Source organism: Oncorhynchus clarkii, chromosome 18 (genome assembly GCF_045791955.1).
Source record: "Oncorhynchus clarkii lewisi isolate Uvic-CL-2024 chromosome 18, UVic_Ocla_1.0, whole genome shotgun sequence".
Lineage (NCBI taxonomy): Eukaryota > Metazoa > Chordata > Actinopteri > Salmoniformes > Salmonidae > Oncorhynchus > Oncorhynchus clarkii.
This window is the reverse complement of record NC_092164.1, coordinates 30,221,516-30,227,644: the sequence shown is the minus strand read 5'-3', so window position 1 is coordinate 30,227,644 and position 6,129 is coordinate 30,221,516. Positions and strand designations below refer to the sequence as shown.

At 43.6% G+C, this 6,129-nt stretch overlaps 1 pseudogene; it reads left to right on the top strand.

Annotated features, from left to right (window-relative positions):
* The first annotated feature begins 418 nt into the window (after positions 1-418).
* On the top strand, positions 419-669 carry LOC139372562 (dolichol-phosphate mannosyltransferase subunit 3-like; annotated as a pseudogene).
* The last annotated feature ends 5,460 nt before the right edge of the window (positions 670-6,129 follow it).

The window sequence follows — 6,129 nt, the reverse complement described above, 5'->3', positions numbered from 1 at the left end:
ATGATCCTCTGAGGCTAAGTCATGCTCCCTGGTGAAGTATTTTGAATGATTTTATTTAGACAGGAGTAATTATATAGTTTTGGCGAAACATCAATTTCCTTTAAAGGCAATCCAACATCTTAACAGTGCACTGTGGACCCGCCAACTTTCTTTTCCAATCACAAGAGGCTGAAACCAGAGATCTGTATATAATGACAAGATGCTCATGTCTCTTCCCTAACAATGAGATCTTTGTCCCAAAGGCGGGAAGGCAGGCGACAAGCTTAGGTCTGCATATTATTACCCTAAGAAATGCATTGGGTTTATACTGAACAGAATTTGGCGAGAGTGAGCCCTCTCACTTCGCCTCTTCATCTACTGAAACTACATAATCGGAGAAAGCACCCGAGCCCTGAAGATTCCCATCATCCTGGTCTACATGACCAAGCTCCTGGAGTGGGTGTTCGGCATCTCGGTAATAGGTGCCGCATTGGCTCTCGTGACTTTTGAGGCACGAGGCTCCCAGAGGACTACAGGGAGGTGGCCGGGCCCATGCCTGAGTATCTGCTGGTAGTTTTCGGCTGCTACAAGGTAGCCACCTTCAACGACTGTGAGGAGGCATCCAAAGAACTAAAGGCTCAGATAAAGGAGGCCAAGTAGGACCTGAGAAAAAAAGGTTTGAAGATGTGAAAAGTTGAGACTATAGAGACTCTTAGATAGACTGTTTTAGACACCACAAAGACAGATTTGGACACATACACAACGCAAAGTTTTTACCATGGACCATGTCTTTTTTACATTTCCTACAGTTCCCAATGTCCATAGAGTGGAGAGGATAAAGTCTTAAAATCAAATAGGTTCTTCCTGAGTTACATACATCATTGGATGCTGTAGTTCCTGTTCATTATTCACCCTATACTGATGCCTAGTCACACGGAAGACTCATCCATCATCCATATCTGACAGCACTATCCAGTAGCCATTTGGACAGTGCATCTTACAAAAAAACAGTAACACATAGCCCTCAGATCAGGTCTTTCAGCAGATATGTTTTCCAAAAATAAATCAATACTGTTTTAGCAAAGATTCCCATCCCTATTGTGTTTGCAAGTTGGTCACGTACACTACCGTTCAAAAGTTTGGGGTCACTTAGAAATGTCCTTGTTTTTGAAAGAAAAGCTATTTTTTTGTCCTTTAAAATAACATCAAATTGATCAGAAATACAGTGTAGACATAGTTAATGTTGTAAATGACTATTGTAGCTGGAAACGGCTGATTTGAAGAAGAGTGAAGAGTGAACAGTGAAGAGGCGACTCCGGGATGCTGGCCTTCTAGGCAGAGTTGCAAAGAAAAACCCATATCCCAGATTGGCCAAAAAAAAAAAAAGATTAAGATTGGCAAAAGAACACAGACACTGGACAGAGGAACTCTGCCTAGAAGGCCAGCATCCCGGAGTCGCCTCTTCACTGTTGATGTTGAGATTGGTGTTTTGCAGGTACTATTTAATGAAGCTGCCAGTTGAGGACTTGTGAGGTGTCTGTTTCTCAAACTAGACACTCTAATGTACTTGTCCTCTTGCTAAGTTGTGCAGGGGCCTCCTACTCCTCTTTATATTCTGGTTAGAGCCAGTTTGCACTGTTCTGTGTAGGGAGTAGTACACAGCGTTGTACAAGATCTTCAGTTTCTTGGCAGTTTCTCGCATGGAGTAGACTTCATTTCTCAGAACAAGAATAGACTGATGACTTTCAGAAGTAGTTTGTTTCTGGCCATTTTGAGCCTGTAATCGAACGCACAAATGCTGATGCTCCAGATACTCAACTAGTCTAAAGAAGGCCAGTTTTATTGCTTCTTTAATCAGTAAAACAGTTTTCAGCTGTGCTAACATAATTGCAAAAGGGTTTTCTAATGATCAATTATCCTTTTAAAATGATAAACTTGGATTAGCTAACACAACATGCCATTGGAACACAGGAGTGATGGTTGCTGATAATTTTACCCCTATGTAGATATCCCATTAAAAAAATCAGCCGTTTCCTGCTACAATAGTCATTTACATTAACAATGTCTACACTGTATTTCTAATCAAGACAAAAAATGTGCTTTTCTTTAAAAAACAGGGACATTTCTAAGTGACCCCAAACTTTTGAACGGTCGTGTATGTTCTGATGCCACTGGTTACAAATGAACAGACTGCTTCTTACATATGCTTGGTTTCATCCAATAACATCAAGGGAAACAGAGCAAACACATTAAATGCTTGTACTATTACATCACTAGTGCTTGTACTATTACGATAACCCTATAAAGGGCACTTGTGCACTGTGAAGGAAATAGACAAGACCCTTTAGGAATGTCTATAACATAAAGCACAGTCAAATCACTGTTCTGTGGCCAAGTGTAGTTCATTGTGAAAAGCCTACTAATGAAACTCAAGGGTCATGCTGGTACAGAACGGGACTAGTTTCTGTCCCAGGAATGTCAAACAATTGCGTACTGTCTAGCTAATTGAGTAGTATGTCTGGAGATTCAGCTGTTGATCGCATTGGCCAGTTTTTGTGTTCAAAAAGGGCACATTCCATTGTAATGTTTCAGACTTGTGTCCTGAGGCAATTGCGACCTAATAAAGACTGACAGTTTTCCCAAAGCGCTCTTTCTCTCTCTTTGTGTGTGTGTGTATGTATGTATGTATGTATGTGTGTGTGTGTGTGTGTGTGTGTGTGTGTGTGTGTGTGTTTGATGAATATCTCAACATATGGCCTCGGCTTAGGAGCTTCTTTACTTCAACCACATAATGCATTTTTATTTTATTATTTTATTTTTTTACCTTTATTTAACCAGGTAGGCTAGTTGAGAACAAGTTCTCATTTGCAACTGCGACCTGGCCAAGATAAAGCATAGCAGTGTGAACAGACAACACAGTTGATCCAAAACATACAATGATCCATACAATGATCCAAAACATAAAGCAAAATCTACAATGGAATGGTTCAAAAATAAACATATCCAGGTGTTAGAATGGCCAAGTCAAAGTCCAGACCTGAATCCAATCGAGAATCTGTGGAAAGAACTGAAAACTGTTGTTCACAAATGCTCTCCGTCCAACCTCACTGAGCTCGAGCTGTTTTGCAAGGAGGAATGGGAAAAAATGTCAGTCTCTCGATGTGCAAAACTGATAGAGACATACCCCAAGCGACTTACAGCTGTAATCGCAGCAAAAGGTGGCGCTACAAAGTATTAACTTAAGGGGGCTGAATAATTTTGCACGCCCAATTTTTAGGTTTTTGATTTGTTAAAAAAGTTTGAAATATCCAATAAATGTCGTTCCATTGTGTCCCACTTGTTGTTGATTCTCCACAAAAAAATACAGTTTTATATCTTTATGTTTGAAGCCTGAAATGTGGCAAAAGGTCGCAAAGTTCAAGGGGGCCGAATACTTTCGCAAGGCACTGTACATTGTGTGCAAAAGGCATGAGGAGGTAGGCGAATAATTACAATTTTGCAGATTAACAACACTGGAGTGATAAATGATCAGATGGTCATGTACAGGTAGAGATATTGGTGTGCAAAAGAGCAGAAAAGTAAATAAATAAAAACAGTATGGGGATGAGGTAAGTAAAAAATGGGTGGGCTGTTTACCGATAGACTATGTACAGCTGCAGTGCTCGGTTAGCTGCTCAGATAGCAGATGTTTGAAGTTGGTGAGGGAGATAAAAGTCTCCAACTTCAGCGATTTTTGCAATTCGTTCCAGTCACAGGCAGCAGAGAACTGGAACGAAAGGCGGCCAAATGAGGTGTTGGCTTTAGGGAGGATCAGTGAGATACACCTGCTGGAGCACTTGTTGCCATCGTGACCAGTGAACTGAGATAAGGCGGAGCTTTACCTAGCATGGACTTGTAGATGACCTGGAGCCAGTGGGTCTGGCGACGAATATGTAGCGAGGGCCAGCCGACTAGAGCATACAAGTCGCAGTGGTGGGTGGTATAAGGTGCTTTAGTGACAAAACGGATGGCACTGTGATAAACTGCATCCAGTTTGCTGAGTAGAGTGTTGGAAGCAATTTTGTAGATGACATCGCCGAAGTCGAGGATCGGTAGGATAGTCAGTTTTACTAGGGTAAGTTTGGCGGCGTGAGTGAAGGAGGCTTTGTTGTGGAATAGAAAGCCGACTCTTGATTTGATTTTCGATTGGAGATGTTTGATATGAGTCTGGAAGGAATGTTTGCAGTCTAGCCAGACACCTAGGTACTTATAGATGTCCACATATTCAAGGTCGGAACCATCCAGGGTGGTGATGCTGGTCAGGCGTGCGGGTGCAGGCAGCGAACGGTTGAAAAGCATGCATTTGGTTTTACTAGCGTTTAAGAGCAGTTGGAGGCCACGGAAGGAGTGTTGTATGGCATTGAAGCTCGTTTGGAGGTTAGATAGCACAGTGTCCAAGGATGGGCCGGAAGTATACAGAATGGTGTCGTCTGCGTAGAGGTGGATCAGGGAATCGCCCGCAGCAAGAGCAACATCATTGATATATACAGAGAAAAGAGTCGGCCCGAGGATTGAACCCTGTGGCACCCCCATAGAGACTGCCAGAGGACCGGACAGCATGCCCTCCGATTTGACACACTGAACTCTGTCTGCAAAGTGATTGGTGAACCAGGCAAGGCAGTCATCCGAAAAACCGAAGCTACTGAGTCTGCCGATAAGAATATGGTGATTGACAGAGTCGAAAGCCTTGGCAAGGTCAATGAAGACGGCTGCACAGTACTGTCTTTTATCGATGGCGGTTATGATATCGTTTAGTACCTTGAGCATGGCTGAGGTGCACCCGTGACCGGCTCGGAAACCAGATTGCACAGCGGAGAAGGTACGGTGGGATTCGAGATGGTCAGTGACCTGTTTGTTGACTTGGCTTTCAAAGACCTTAGATAGGCAGGGCAGGATGGATATAGGTCTGTAACAGTTTGGGTCTAGGGTGTCTCCCCCTTTGAAGAGGGGGATGACTGCGGCAGCTTTCCAATCCTTGGGGATCTCAGACGATATGAAAGAGAGGTTGAACAGGCTGGTAATAGGGGTTGTGACAATGGCGGCGGATAGTTTCAGAAATAGAGGGTCCAGATTGTCAAGCCCAGCTGATTTGTACGGGTCCAGGTTTTGCAGCTCTTTCAGAACATCTGCTATCTGGATTTGGGTAAAGGAGAACCTGGAGAGGCTTGAGCGAGTAGCTGCGGGGGGGGCGGAGCTGTTGGCCGAGGTTGGAGTAGCCAGGCGGAAGGCATGGCCAGCCGTTGAGAAATGCTTGTTGAAGTTTTCGATAATCATGGATTTATCGGTGGTGACCGTGTTACCTAGCCTCAGTGCAGTGGACAGCTGGGAGGAGGTGCTCTTGTTCTCCATGGACTTCACAGTGTCCCAGAACTTTTTGGAGTTGGAGCTACAGGATGCAAACTTCTGCCTGAAGAAGCTGGCCTTAGCTTTCCTGACTGACTGCGTGTATTGGTTCCTGACTTCCCTGAACAGTTGCATATCGCTGGGACTATTCGATGCTATTGCAGTCCGCCACAGGATGTTTTTGTGCTGGTCGAGGGCAGTCAGGTTTGGAGTGAACCAAGGGCTAAATCTGTTCTTAGTTCTGCATTTTTTGAACGGAGCATGCTTATCTAAAATGGTGAGGAAGTTACTTTTAAAGAATGACCAGGTATCCTCAACTGACAGGATGAGGTTAATGTCCTTCCAGGAATGCTCTCTACTGTTCTATGGATAGTCTAAAAAAGGGTCTTATACAGTATTTGTTTTGCAACATAAAAATACATACTGTTTCCCTTTTAGAATCTGTTTCAGCTGAAATATATAGGAGAAAATATTTAGCTCAGAACTGATCTGATGTCTCTTTCTCTCGTCAGGCTAAAATGGCTGCCTTTGCTCATTTTCAGTGACCCCTGCTGGGCACAAAGAGAGCACAGTCTGGGCAAAGGCATCATTAAAGGGTGTAAAACACCCCCCCCCCATATAACGAATGCAAACAAATGCGTTCCATGTGCCTGATTGGCGTGGGATCAAGCTCTGCCTTGCCACCACCCATGGATCTGTTGCAAGCGGTTGACAGTGAGCGCTGATTGACTCAATGATGAAAAAGAACATGTGATACTCCACAGAAAA